The sequence below is a fragment of the Triturus cristatus genome, chromosome 4_1 (genome assembly GCF_964204655.1).
Source record: "Triturus cristatus chromosome 4_1, aTriCri1.1, whole genome shotgun sequence".
NCBI lineage: Eukaryota > Metazoa > Chordata > Amphibia > Caudata > Salamandridae > Triturus > Triturus cristatus.
The window spans coordinates 199,391,401-199,406,408 of NC_140585.1; the positions used below are offsets into that span (position 1 = coordinate 199,391,401).

The window sequence follows — 15,008 nt, forward strand, 5'->3', positions numbered from 1 at the left end:
GGGACTGCCAGTGCAGGAGTTGCACTTGTTGGTTAATTTCCCTCGCATCTTGTGGTGCGCTTCAAACCCGGCAAGATGCAGGGCGCTGACTTTCTCGCCACTCAGGCCGGGGCATTGGGGCCTTTCGAGGAAGAGCTGACTTGCGATGGCAGTGCGGCTCCGTTGCTCATGCTTGTCGGCAAGGTAGCTTGCTCTTGCGGGTCCTTCCACTCACATGGGCGCTGTCAGTAAGGTTTGGTGATTTCAGCTCATGGTGCGGCACTGCAGTTGACCGCTAGATGGCGCAGATGCTTCTCACATGGCCACGGCAGCCCTCCTCACTCGGCAGGCCGTGCCGTCCCGCAGGTGCTGTGGAGAGATGTCGGGGCATTTCGTGCAGGGTGACTGATATAAGTAAATATCGTAGGAAAGATGCAGGAGCCTCTTCTGTATTAAGCAGGATCTTTATTACAGAGCATGGACAAAGCGTACACCACAACCGCTGACCGGACACCAACTGCCCCAGCTAGAATTCCCCCTGCAGCAACACGCTAGTACTAAGAACCCCATAAGCGTTCTAGGATCAGAACTGGGAAAGGACACAGAGGAAGGGGTTGCAGAACACTAGAAGCAAGGTAAGTACAAACATAGCTAATAAGTATTTACAACACATCTTCTTCCCTAAAACCAGAACAAAAAGACAATATATCCAAAGGTACAGTTAAACATAATTAACATAAATAGTCATTCAAATAAGCCGGTGGCCTGCGAGACCTCACAGACCTGGACTCCTCAGAGTGACTAAAATCATTGTTAGCACCAGCTTGACTCTGCACATCAAATGAACTACAAGCATCACCACCACCATCCTCCCTACAACGGCTTGCACTCTGACCCGGAGAAAAACCCTCCGGAGTGGACAACAAATAGCCACTACTGGACGGAACTGGTTTTGCAGACAACATGGAATCTTCATCTGAAACAAGCTTACTATACAATGCTACCCTTCGAAGGTTCCATTTCTCCCCATTGTCAAGAACAACATAATGTTGAAAAACCTTCTTCACCACATGAGGACCCCTAAATTTCGAAAGTCCCTTGGCCACTCTCCCCGATTTAACTTTAACCCAGTCACCCTCAGCAATCGTTTTCCCAGTTTTCACAGTTTTCATACTTGCCTCCTGCTGAGCGCACCCAAGAAGAGGATCTTTAATCCAAGAAGGTGCTAGTTTGGTGCCAGGACGTCTCCCCCGCATGAGTTCAAAAGGCGACTTAGAGTCCTCTTTATGAACCGTGGTTCTATACGCCCACACCATATTTTTGACCATTTCATCCGCAAATCCTCCTGAAACACACGACATCTGAATGATCCCCTTAACAACTCTATTAGCTCTCTCACACACACCATTCGCTTGCGGATTATATAAGGAAGTGCGGTGATGAGTCACACCACACCCAGTTAAAAACACCTGCATTTTCTGAGACGTTAATTGAGTACCATTATCCGTGATTAAAACTGAAGGATAACCCTCATTCAGGAAGATGCCCTTTAAAAACTGTATAGTACAGTCAGTGGTTATATCCTTAACAAATTCAACGGCAAGCCACTTAGAATAAACATCAATTATCACAATGGCAAACCGTTGACTGAATGGCAATTCGTCCATTGGACCTATAAAATCCAGACTCACACTATGCCATGGTACATCGGGACTGACAATGTGGCTCCGCGTTGCATTAGACCCAACCTTGAGTCTCTTTTCGCTGTCTCTACAGACTGAACAATTCTCCACACACGAAGTCACCTGTGAATCCATGGCCGGCCACCAGAAATCCTCTTTCAATCTACGCTGTGTGAGTGTTTGCCCTAAATGACCCTCATGTGCCAATTTAACAATTTTGTGTCTTAAACCATATGGCGGAACGTATCTATCGCCTCTCATTAAAATACCATCCCCAAACAATGATAACTCATCCAACACTTTAATGAATGGTCGCACTGGTGGCTGGACACAACTCTCCCGTCGGGATCCTAACTTCACCAAGTCGATCACCCTTTGGAGGACTATGTCTTTTCCCATAGCATCCAGCCACTCCTCTTTAGTAAAACTACCATCGCTCAAGGCTACAACATCCTGAATAACGGCAACAGCCCCATCCTTGTATACATCAGAAAACTCCTTCAATGTATCATCTCCCTTAATATGAAGCCTTGATAAACAGTCTGCCTGTACATTACGCCACCCTTGAACATAGAAAATATCGTACTGATACTCCTGAAGCTTTGAAGCTAATCTTGCTAATCTTGGTGAACCCTTTCCAGCTCCCCCTGGAGACAAAACCTTTAACAAAGGCTTGTGGTCAGTTTTAAGCTGGAATTTTGTTCCCCACAGATATGTCCTGAAGTATTGGACACCCCAAGCAGCAGCCAATGCCTCTTTCTCTATCACAGAATAGTTCTGTTCAGATGACGAAAGGGTACGAGAGGCAAAAGCAATGGTCTTCTCACCCTCCTGCCACTTCTGCAACAAAATTGCACCAATTCCAGTGGCGCTAGCATCCACCATCAATATGGATGTGCGACTGATGTCAAAGGGAGTTAACACATTTGCCTGACACAACTCTTTCTTTATCGAATCAAAACACTCCTCGTGGCAAGCATTCCAACAAAATTTCACCCCCTTTTTGAGTAACGATCTCAAAGTCATAGTTTTACTTGAAAAATTCTCCACAAACTTCGAATAGAACTCTATGAGTCCCATAAAAGACCTAAGTTGCTCCTTGTCCGTGGGGCGGGGAGCCATTTTTATAGCTTCAAGCAAATCTTTTTTCGGCTTAACACCCTGCGCAGATATCTCATAACCCAAATACTCTATGTTTTGTACAAGGAAACGACACTTCTCCTTACGCAAAGTCAACCCAGCATCTTGAATTCTACCTAACACACTTTTAAGTACCTCATTGTGTTCCGTAATCGTATCCCCAAATACAAGTATGTCATCCTGGAAGAACACCGCTTTTTTAATCCCTTTAAAAATCTCAGTGACCATGCGTTGAAACACACTAGCTGCAGAGCTTAAACCAAACGGGAGTCTCGTGAACTGAAAGGTACCCTCGGTAGTGATGAATGCTGTAAGACCCTTTGACTCATCATGAAGACGGATTTGGTGATATGCACTCTTCAAATCTAATTTCGAGAAAAACTTAGCCCCTTGCAAAGTTGAGACCAGCTCGCCAATGTTTGGCAGGGGAAAGGTATCAGCCACCACAAACTTATTCAGCGATCTCAAATCCATACAGAATCTGATTTTGCCATCAGCCTTCTGCGTGATGACGACCGGAGATACCCAAGAAGATGCTTCTACTGGTTCGATGACACCACCCTGTAACATCTCCTCAATCACTTTCTTAACCTCATCTTTCACTGAAAGTGGGACTCGCCTCACCTTATGTTGTACGGGAACCGTGCCATGCTTTATGACTATCTTGTGAACATACCCCTTCAACTCTCCCAACTCATCTCTAAACACATTCCCTGCTCCGTTAAGTATGTCACTGAGGGTGTACTCATCTACTACCATGACTTGATTGGGTGCTCTCGGGTTCACTATAATATGTAGATCATATTGATGAATCCAACCCAGGATTGGTGGACCATCAACGGCAACATATACCTTCCCTTCAATTGACCTTCCTTCAAAATGAATATCTGCATCGAAGTACCCCAACAAATCTATCCTCTCTCCTTGGTAACCAGTTGGAGAGATATCACTCTCCTTTAAAGACGTATCACCCCACTCGCCTCTGAATAAAGGCTCGGGAATTATTGTGTGTCTTGAACCCGTATCAACCATCAGGGTAACCTTACGGTTATTGATCACAAACTCTGTTTTTGGTCGCTCTGCTCTTTTCTCATTACAGCTATATATACAATCATCCTCCAGACTCAATATTTTATCTTTTTCACGCTTTAACTCCATGGGTTCATCTTCGACAATGGCTACACTAGCATTCCCCTTAGTCCTACACATCCTTGAGAAATGTCCCAACCTCCCACACTTGAGACACTCTTTGTTATTCGCAAAACAGAATTTTGCATCAGAATTATGGTTACTACTACCACATCTGGAACACCCTCTGTTGCTGGGGTTTTTCCCAAAGTTGCTCTTCTTTAAGGGATTCTTCCCTTTATATCTCATCGCACCCACAGCCTCTTCATAACCTGATTCACACTCCATCTTTGTTTTCTCAGTCACCACTGAAATAGCACCCTGTTGTGGACTGCATTTATCTAACTCTTTCATACACTTCTCGGATTCCTCCACCACTTTGGCTAAATCTATAGCCACTTTCAATGACGGATTCTTAGCCGCCCACAGCCTCTCCTGTATCTTTCTATTGTTGCACTGCACTATGAGTTGATCCCGTATCAACTCATCACTCATTGCCCCAAAGTTACACTTGATAGATAACTCCCTAAGGCGTGCAACAAAGTCATCTATCGATTCTTCCGTGCGCTGTTTATGAGTATAAAATTTATATCTATTCATTACGAGGTTCTCTTCTTTACCAAACCTCACTTCCAGTCTTGTTACAGCCTCCTTGTACTCATTAGGAATAGGTTGCCCACTAGCTTGCAACGCTTGAGGAAGGTACTGAAATTCTCGTTGACCCTCCTTGCCAAGAGCACTCAGAAGAAGTGCTTTTTTCCGTTTAGCAGCAAAATCCTGACCATCCAAGGCGTCCAAGTAATTTTCGAACATGCGTATCCAATCTTCCCAAGAGATTGATGGTGCCCCTGGTTCGCTAAGAAACTGTGGTGGTAAGGTCACATTGACTTGTTGATTTGCTTGCTGAGACATGCTGTCGTCAATGTGGACAATGGTGAAGAAATAATGTCTTTGAAGATTTTGTCACAGACCACCCAAAATTATTACACACCTCACTTTAGAACACACCAAAACAGTATTTTACATATGTCTATGGGTGTAACCGTACACCCTACTCTCGTAAAGTACTCTTTGCCAACACCTTTTTTTTTTTAATATTGAGTTGCTAGTTGCTAGTTAGCTGCTTCTTTTTGCATTTAATTTAATTATCTTGGGACCCTCTTATTGGCTCCTCGCTATGCGTGCGAAATGTCCTTCGTTTTTCCTGGGTACAGGCTTCTAATTTCGTTTCCTTCGATATTGTTCGATATTGTTTCTGTCCCAATCCAAGATGGCCGCTAGTTAGCGCGAGACTATGACGTTGCGCAACCTCGCAGTGTCTCTGACTCAGACGCGAAGTGCTGCTGCTAGGCAAGGCTCAATGAGAGAGTTCGCGCCCCTTAGCATTGTTTACGCATTAAGCTGATCGCCTAGCAACGCTTGAAGTTATTGCGTGCTCGCGCTGTTACGTAGAGCTACGCCGCTGCTTGGTTGCGCTTCAACAAAAGATTCGACCAACTCACGGTTCGTCGAGTGACGTCACTTTTACTCGCAAATGTCGCCAAATCGCCTCTTTCACTGAGAAATGTTCGGTTTCAGAGCATCACTCCCTCATGCCATTCGCATTGCTCCGCACGTCGTGAATTCTTTTTGGTCGTTGTCGCTCGTTGTCCATCCGCTCCGTAAAAATCTATGGATTTGCTCCCACGTCCGGTCTGCAACTCAACTCGTCGCCAAATTGATATAAGTAAATATCGTAGGAAAGATGCAGGAGCCTCTTCTGTATTAAGCAGGATCTTTATTACAGAGCATGGACAAAGCGTACACCACAACCGCTGACCGGACACCAACTGCCCCAGCTAGAATTCCCCCTGCAGCAACACGCTAGTACTAAGAACCCCATAAGCGTTCTAGGATCAGAACTGGGAAAGGACACAGAGGAAGGGGTTGCAGAACACTAGAAGCAAGGTAAGTACAAACATAGCTAATAAGTATTTACAACAGTGACCTGCAGGAGGGAAGGTCAGTGCTCCCCTTTTCCTTGGTGCCACTGCTTGGGCATGGTCGTTGGGTTATCAGTGCCGCGCTGGTGCAGGGTCTATGCAGCGCCAATGCGGAAGAGCAGCTTTTCCTTTCTCCCCTCGGTCCTTCTCGGAGCAGCCGCATGCAAGTTAGTGGGTGATAATTTAACGTGGGGGCTATGCTATGGCTGCCTTCGTAGCACTGTGGACCCTCTTACTTGCCGACCCCGTTCAACGTGCTCTAGGGGGTGGCATTCGTGCTGGTAAAGACAGGGTGGACCCGCGCTTTTCTCACCTGCAGGCAGGGCAGTCTCTTACTGTGTCAGACAGCAAAGTGCAAGCACTTTGAAACACGGTGCTGCACTTCATTCACGCAGGCACTTCAGGAGTGTGGTAGGGGTCCGTATCTCTTGCAGAGAGCAAGGGCAGCATGAAGGTACCTCTGCGGTGGTGCTGGCTTCTGGACTCCTCCCTTTCACAAGGCTGTCTCACCCACCGCAGAGCTGGTCAGGGCGGCGGCGGCCGTTAGTGCGGGAGGGGGTGGCTTCATATGCAGGCCATGGCAGTGTTCCTAGCGCCGCGGGCCATACATTTGCTGCGGCACTTCCTCTTGGCACAGCTCTGATTAGCTGTTGCGCTGGTGACGTTTGTAGAGGGTGCCCTAGACGTGGGTTGAAATTCCCCTTATCAGGATTAGCAAGTGCAGGTTCTGACCGGCACTTGTCGCTATTGTGGTATCTTGGGCCCAAGGCCCACATGCTGAATAAATGACCAAACTGACACGCAGTAGTAGGGTACTGGAACTGGCCCAGAGCACGTGCAACCGGCCCCTTTTATTAGCAGGGTCACCTGACTGGTGATGCCTTTGATGGGTGGGTATTCAGAGTGGATACAACAGGAAGCTGAGCACTAGAACGTGTACAGCAGGACACTACACCCACCAAAAAGACCCTTTTTGATGGCAATATTCTCCACATAACCATATCAATGTAATATCAAGAATAACAATCGTGATTTCCCTTTCAAGTGCAAATCTACATTAAAACCAAAAAAGTAGATTTCTCCATTTAATATGTAAATTAAAAGTGTTTTGCCCAATATGCTCACGCCATCACTTTAAACGATTTCTTTTTCAAGGCCAGTTCCAGGTTTTCGCTCGCTTCGGGAGTTCTGTCCCTGCTCCAGGCTGAAGCATTCCAGTCCGTTTTCTTTGATCCTTCTTTATGAGAGGACTTTTGATAATTCTTGAGATTTTAAGTATTCAACCTCTTGTGTGTTTGACTCGCATTCCATAGGCTACCCTGTTTTTATGTCCGAGTCTCTTTTTGTTGTCTGTTTTCTATGTCTATTAGTTCAGTCCCAGAATTCTGAAGGCCTTTTCCTGATCTGTCGCTGTGCAAAACCAGCGTCCTTCGGCTTCAACAGGGGCAGCCGGGGGAACCCTCGCCGTGATCTCGGGAGCTGTGTCGGGTCTGCATATAGGGTACAGGTGGGTGGCGTTTTTAAAAACAAGCTCATAATCCATACTGTCAGACATTCCGTGTGATCTGCTTTTAAAGCAACAATCGTTTATATACTCCAAAACACTTTGCGTTGGAAATAATGTGGTTTGTCACGTTACTTATTTGCAGTCATCCTCCTTTAACTAGTGCCAACCTTGTTTTACCCCCAAAAGCTTACTTTTATTCTTGAAAATTGGAAGGTGGTTAGTTACCAAGACCAGACCTCTATGACCTCTCCCCATCTGGGGAGCCGCACTCTTGCTGATCGCTCACGGTAGCTGCTGCCGAGGTCCCCCAATTTCAGGGGGCACGAATTAGGTTTTGGGGGAAAGGAGTTGTAATTACAAGTGTTAGGGATTCAGGGCCCCAAAAGTAAGACTGGAGATAGCAATTGAATACTCTCAACGCTACACCGCGAAGGGAGGTAAACATCTTTCAGAAATAGAACGAAAATGTACTGCTCGGAGCAGTTTACAAAGGGGATTTCCCCCCTCATTACCAGTGCCGTGCAAACTATTTCAATCGGATACACTTTGTTGTCAGCCTCATTTTCAACTACTAGAAACAAGACTGTTCTCCGACTCCAAGCACATAACATTGGTCTTGTATGGCCTCTGTCCAATAAGGTTGATTCACCACAGGCACTCTAGCAGTCCTTAGCAATTCTGGCAGCAGAAAGTCGCCACATGGATGACCCCACTGTCTGCATTATCAAACACCCTGCGCCTTCCAGGGCATGCAGTAGGAACCATGTAGTGAGCAAATGCTGTAGACAGATACCTAGGGGTTTCACATCTGAAAATCCATTCCTACTCTGAAGTAGTGCAAAACTCCGGTGTGGCAAACGTACTGACACTTCCCATAAGGTAAAGATCCATTCCTACTCTGAAGTAGTGCAAAACTCCGGTGTGGCAAACGTACTGACACTTCCCATAAGGTAAAGATAAAAATGCAATCATTTGTTGAGGCCTATTTTGGCCATCCGTATGTAATGGTCATACAGTGAAATGCCAGGCAGGGGTTCCCTTTTTCAGAGTAGGCGTAGTGCAAAGCTCAGATGCCCCCCATTCATCCTCCCAGATAGTGGGGGCTCTATCAAACCCCGTAAGCTTGGTGTTATTGCTGCAGATCGGAACATATAAATTCTCCCTACTTCCACGGACAGAGTAATTCCACAGTCATGCGCACATACACTCATCATACGCTAGGGCCCATCACACTAACATTTATTCTACTCTATCCACACTGTATATATGGGAGAGAAACGTAAACAATCTGCGTTTAAACGAGGTCAATGCAACCTAAAGAAATTGTCCTGAGTCATGATTTTAAACATAGGAAATACATTTGAAACTCAATAAATGACAAAGAAATAACCACCCGACACTGAAATTCAAACAAAGGTTATCTTTTATCTAAATTAGTTCAAAGGGAAAATCAATCAATAGCGAAATCATTATTCTCATAGTTACCTATTCTAGCTAAGTGTCATTTAGGTCAGGACAGGTCTCTCAGTAAAGTCTCCCGAGTCGCCGTCCTCTCAATCAGCGTCGATCCTCACGAGCATAGGTTCGGGAAGAAGTGGCCTTAGACCCTCTCTAGTCTAACATTATTTATAGGGAAAATAACGAATTGAAAGTAACAAACAAACTCTAAACGTCCGTTGAGCCGCTGAGCAGAGCGAGCAGGAAAGGATGTTGACTCGTAACATTTAGAAAATCTCCGCTCACAAAAATCACAAAAATAAAAACACGGAAGAAGGAAGCTCAAGCTAGAAAATGTTACATCCATGAATGCCCTTCCTCGGAATCACAGTGAAGCCACCGCAGGTTTATCAGAGTTCATTGTGGCTTTATTCTTCTCCAAGGGCAACTGGCAGCATGCCTGGAGCTGCTGTCCTCACGGAAACTTTTAATACAGTCAGAGGCCGAAGTCAGGTGGTTTCAAACCATGTTCAGCAAGGCCTCTCATCGTATTTTCAATCACTCTAGTGCAGGCTGTAAATATCGGCCATCTTGGATTAGGCCAAAACGGACCATTGAAATTAAAAGAAATACAAAACAACGTTACTACATCGTAATAATTATACAAAGAGCGGGCCGTTTGTGGCCGTTCGTGGACTGGACGGGCCTACACATTTGCTCGTGTCATCGCCCGTGCCACTTAATTCCCAGTACTTTATACTTTAATCCTCCCTGGAAGCCCCCACTACCGTGTGCTCCCTACCTCAAGAATGACGTCATTGAGATCAGGTAGGAAGACCGTGCGGGACAGCGTAGGGGGTTGTGTTACTGGAACATTGGATAACTTTATCACCAGAGCAGCCCGGGTCCTCGAACATGAAATAATCCTTACAGAAAAAAGACTGTCTGTTGAACTCTCCGCCAAGAGATCGTCACTTGGCAACATCATGGCTGTTCCCTCTCCTGAATGTGGATTGCCTCATTCCATTCTTGATCAACCACCTAGTAATGATTTAGGATTAGAGACCCCTCCTGCCCTGTGTTCGTTGGTCAATTTACCTGTTACTTCAAATGCTTCTGTTTCCAGTGGACCGCTTCCAACTGCTAGTGACACCCACCCTCAGCCCATCAACGAGCCGTTAGGTATTACTACTAAGCCACTGGCAAGCAAGTCCCGCCCTATCCAGGGGAAGTCCAAACGTGGGGGTGTGCACCCAAAGGGTAAACGAGCTATAGCGCCTAAACCGTCCAAACCCGCTCAATCCCGTCATACTCCTCTTCATAATTTACCACCTAGCACCCCTGTTGTCGTCGAGAGCCCCGTGCCATCTCAATCCTCTGATATCCTGTTCAATGCTCTCCCCCTGACTCCCGACTATGTCGAGCCCATAGAACTACTACTCAAGTCCTTTTTTCTACCCTTATACGAAAGAGTCAATCGGCTCTCGCGTTCATTAGAGAAATTAGAGGGCATGATGATTACAAACCTGGCCCTACTAGAGAAACACATCGTGATCCCATCCACTTCTAAGACCTATTAGCACCCGAAACAGTTATTGAGGCAGGGGCTGTTTCAAGCGCCAAAACCCCCATGGTTAGTGTACCCACTGATCGGCCAACCTTTGTTGCCCATACGGCGAATGCTTTTCACCCACCTACCAGTAATGTTTCCAACATTGACATAGATAGAAATGCCGTCACTAATTTGAGTATCCCTACAACCAGACATTCTAATACTGAAGGTACTGGCTCCTTTTTAAAGTTCCCATGCATTAATCTCCCACCAGAGTCGTATCCATATACTGTCATTTTAGTGGGAGTTCCAAGACTTATGCAGGATAAGTCTGAGTCCCACAGTGAACTGAAGAATAAGGTCATCCACTGGTTAAATCGAAATAGACCTTTACCGGCTACTTCTTGTGCTGAAATCTTGACTGTTCGCAGAGTGTGTTGGTTGGGAAATGGGGTCAAAAGAGTGGAGGGTGATTGTGTGATCATTAATTTTCGGGACCCCAGGGTAGTGAGCCACATATGCTCCCATCCAAATACTTTGTGTGCCACTGGTATATCTGCCCTGGATCTGTCACACTTTTATCCCCTTGACTCAGGTGCTCTACATGGTGCCATGTCATCTGGTTGGGAAAGGGTCAATAGGGGCTTTCGTCGCCCGCCAGGCTTTGACTTTCATCTCCCTTTGTCTAATTCTTATGCCCCCCTGAGCAATTTAGACGGGATTGATTGACCATCCTTCAATTCCCACATGGAGGGCTGTGCGTCTAGGCCCCTTGTTGGCCCAGTTCCTTATTGTTTTGCTGGTTGGAGTGGGTCTAGGAGAACCAATTTGGATCTGGGTGCTTTACCTTCTGGTTTTGTCCATGTTGCTCAGGCTGCCCATTACAAGGATTCTAACTCTTCTATTCCCGTTATGGTGAGTTTGGACACCTATCCTCCCCCCAGCATCAGCAGTGCCAACGTCCCAAAAACTACGTTGCTGGTGAGTCGCCCATTGTCAAATCTCCCACCCTTTCCATCGACTCTTGTGTCCCTGTGATTGTGAGTACGGCATCTGACAATATTGTAAACTTTCAAGGTGCCTTGAGTCCATTGTGTACCCCACTGCCCACAGCAGCTCCCCTTCCCTCACCCTGGCCTCGTGGAATATTGCTGGTCTCCGCAGTAAATTAACCATAGAGGACTGGTCTGCGTGGGTAACCTCCCACGATATCCTGGTTTTTCAGGAGACGTGGGCTGTGGACCCTATTTTCTATCCCGGGTATGTGAACTTTTCTAAGAGGGCCTCTAGTGGCACGAGGGGCCGCCCTTCTGGCGGACTCTGCATTTGGGTTAGGCAAACCTTGAAGTATCAACTCACAGAAATGGCAATTGACAATCCCGATCTACTGATCATTTCTTTGCACTGTAATGATGAACCTTTAATCTTAATCATCAATGTTTACAACAGGGGACTTCCTGGTGGGCGTGGCACTAATACCTTCCTACAACTGGACTGGTTTCTGGACATTGTTGACCCCTGTACCAACGTTGTAATAGTAGGTGACTTAAACTGTTGTTTTGAGCCGATGTTCCCTGATTGGGATTCCTTGACCCTGGAAGTTGATTCTACTTTAAATATTCCCCCTCTTGATCTTCCACCTATTAAGCGGTGGACTGAATCCGCTATCCAGTGGATGAGCCTATGTATGGAGCGCGGCTTTAGGGCTGCCAATGGACGTACCACTTCCGATATGAATGGTAAGGCGACATTCTCAGATGGTCGTGGTCGCAGTAGCAGAATTGATTATGCTTTAATAAAGGTGGAGTTCTGGCCCTCCCTAAGTGACATGGTGGTTTGTGATCGTCCAGAGAGTGACCACAACCCTCTAGTTTTGTCACTTCTGCTCTCTCCCCGCTACAGAAGCGCACATTCCGAGATTGTGACTGCTAAAGTCCTCTTAACCAATAATCAACGGAGAGTGCGCTGGGAAAAGGTTGCCCTCGATAGTGTAATACTCTCTGAGATTAGCCTTAAAGTTTCCACCGCGCTGGAAGATCTCCAGCTTCTTCGGAATATCAACGATGTCGTTGGTGAATCCACAAATATACATATAAAATTATTTTCTGACCTTAAGTCCCTCTTTTCCAAACCCTGTAAGGCCACGATACCTTCCATTCCTAAGCCAGGCTCCTGGTATAATAAAAACTGCCGGGAGTCTTATAGTAAATTAAAAATAGCCATTAATACTAAAAACCAGGCAATTATTAAATCCGCAAGGAAAGTTTACACCAAGGCCAAAGTTCAGGCGAAACGTGACTGGGACAATGATCACTGGAGCGACCTTTTGTCTGCTAGCAAACATAGGAACCTCACTTTGTTTTGGCATGTTCTGAAGTGGGGTAATACACCCAGTGCACAGGTCCCCTCCAATAATGTTTCCCCGGATAACTGGGTATCACACTACAAATCCCAGTTTTCGGATAGTAACTTGGCTGCTCAACCTGCTCTCCCTTTAGGTTGGGACTTGACCTCTTCCATGAACCTTAAATTCGATAATGAAGAGGTTAAGATGGCCTTATTGAAGGTACCTAGTGGCAAGGCACCAGGAATTGACTGTGTCCCCGCGGATCTTTTTAAATCCGACCTTAGCAACTGGGCGCCCTATATTACCTTCTTGGCAAATGCTATTGCCATGGGGGCAGCCATCCCAGAATCTTGGAAGGGCGCCGAGATTTTGCCCATTTTTAAAAAAGGTGACCGTTCATGTCCGGGGAACTACCGCCCAATAAGCCTCATAGATTCGGTCCAAAAAATTGTTGCAAGAATGATCCTGGCTAGGATCCAGACCTGGGCCGAGCTGGATGATATCATCTCGCCATTACAGGCAGGCTTTAGATCTTGCACTAGCACCATAGACCAGGCATTCAAATTCCAACTGATTGTCTGGAAAACGGTTTATCTCTGCGGCGGCACAATATATGCTGCTTTTGTAGATCTACGGTCTGCATTCGACCTAGTCAATAGGACCAAACTTTGGGGCGAATTAGCGGCGCTTGGGATGCCTTTGGATCTTCTAAACATCATCATTCGGCTGCACGAAAATAATTTTGCTCAAGTGCGTTGGGGGAACCAAGGTCAGGTTACTGATAGATTTAATGTTAGTAGAGGTGTCCGACAAGGGTGCGTCCTTCCGCCAACCCTATTTTTATTATTTATAAATAGAGTTGTGAAATATTTTTCCAATACATCAACGGACGCCCCCACGTTGGGTGGTTCCAAAATACCCCTCCTTATGTTTGCCGACGACACCCTACTTCTATCCCAGACCTTGTCAGGGTTGCAGTCGGCTCTAAATGTATTTTCCACATTCTGTTCTGATTATGACTTGCTAGTCAACGTCTCTAAAACCAAATATATGGTTTTTAATAAAGGGAAAACCATGAAAGGCCAGGTGTGTATGAATAAGGACATACTGGAACGAACCAATGTTATGACCTACTTGGGGGTTGTCTTTGAAAATAAACTGAACTGGAGGCCACAAATAGACGTACTCTCTCTTAAATTTGCTCAACTTTCGGGCTGTTTGGCCAAGGAACATAAGCAATCCCAGACAAAAATGATAGGTCCCCCCATCAAAATTTATGAAGCAAGAATTAATTCAGCAATTTTGTATGGCGCGGAACTCTGGGGTTTTGCCGACCTTTCTCCCCTGGTCACAGCACAATACAAATTTTTTAGAAAGCTTACGGGCCTCCCCAGCTCTACCCCAGTGAAACCGCTTTTGCTGGATCTCGGTTGCCACTCCTTTGATGAAATCGCCAGGTTTAAGCCACTGGCTTTTTGGAGGAGATTATGGACAGTACCGGAATTAGGCTTTTATGCTAAAGCTTTTCTGGATGTCCGCTCTATCCTGGGAGCCGGTGACATCTCCTGGTGTAAGCACGTTCGACTATTATTGGAATCTATGGGTTCAGGTATCCTTTGGACAGACCCAGCCAACAACCCTTTTCCATCAAAAAAACAATTTAAAGATCTCTATTGGTCTACGGTAACTCAAAAACATATTTCCTCAGTTCCCCCTGAGTCATTGTCTGGTAGGTTCTTTGAACATAAAACAGTCCCCTTGTTAGAGGACTATTGGGACATTATCACCAGACCCAGCGATAGGAAACTCTACCACCAATTCAGGGTCGGCTCCCTACCCACCAACTTATTTACAAAAAAATGGAAGGGCGGGTCCCGCGATTCATGTAGTTGGTGCTCAGGCTGTGTCGACTCAGTTGGGCATATATTTTTTGCTTGTCCAGCATATGCTGCACCCAGGGCCAAATGGCTGAAACCCATCTGCCGCACCCTGGGAACAAGACAGGGATATGTTGCCCTCAGTATTCTAAGATATGATTCAGCCGAATGTGTTGTAGTCGCAGTGGCCAAATTCTTAGGCTGGGTTTGGATAATTAGACATAGAAGGCAACCGACTACCCAAGTGACATTGTGATCGTGATTTTTTTTTTTACGTGTTCTTATTAATCATTGTGATTGTATTTTCTTATCTTGACTGTCAAATGTCTTTTATGATGAAACTTTTATCGAAATAAAGACTAATGAAATGAAAAATG

The 15,008-nt window shown here is 45.8% G+C and overlaps 1 protein-coding gene across 6 annotated transcripts in view; it reads left to right on the forward strand.

The window, feature by feature from the left end:
• Positions 1–7,289: 7,289 nt before the first annotated feature.
• PNLDC1 (PARN like ribonuclease domain containing exonuclease 1) overlaps positions 7,290–15,008 on the forward strand; it is a 374,781-nt gene continuing 367,062 nt past the window's right edge. For 4 of the 6 annotated variants that reach the window (XR_014980732.1, XM_085650473.1, XM_085650476.1 and 1 more), the window contains exon 1: positions 7,385–7,418. The gene's annotated coding sequence lies outside the window, so the exon portion shown is untranslated. Of the gene's footprint in view, positions 7,419–15,008 lie in introns of all 6 variants that reach the window. The other 2 variants (XM_085650474.1, XM_085650477.1) reach the window with 1 other exon arrangement.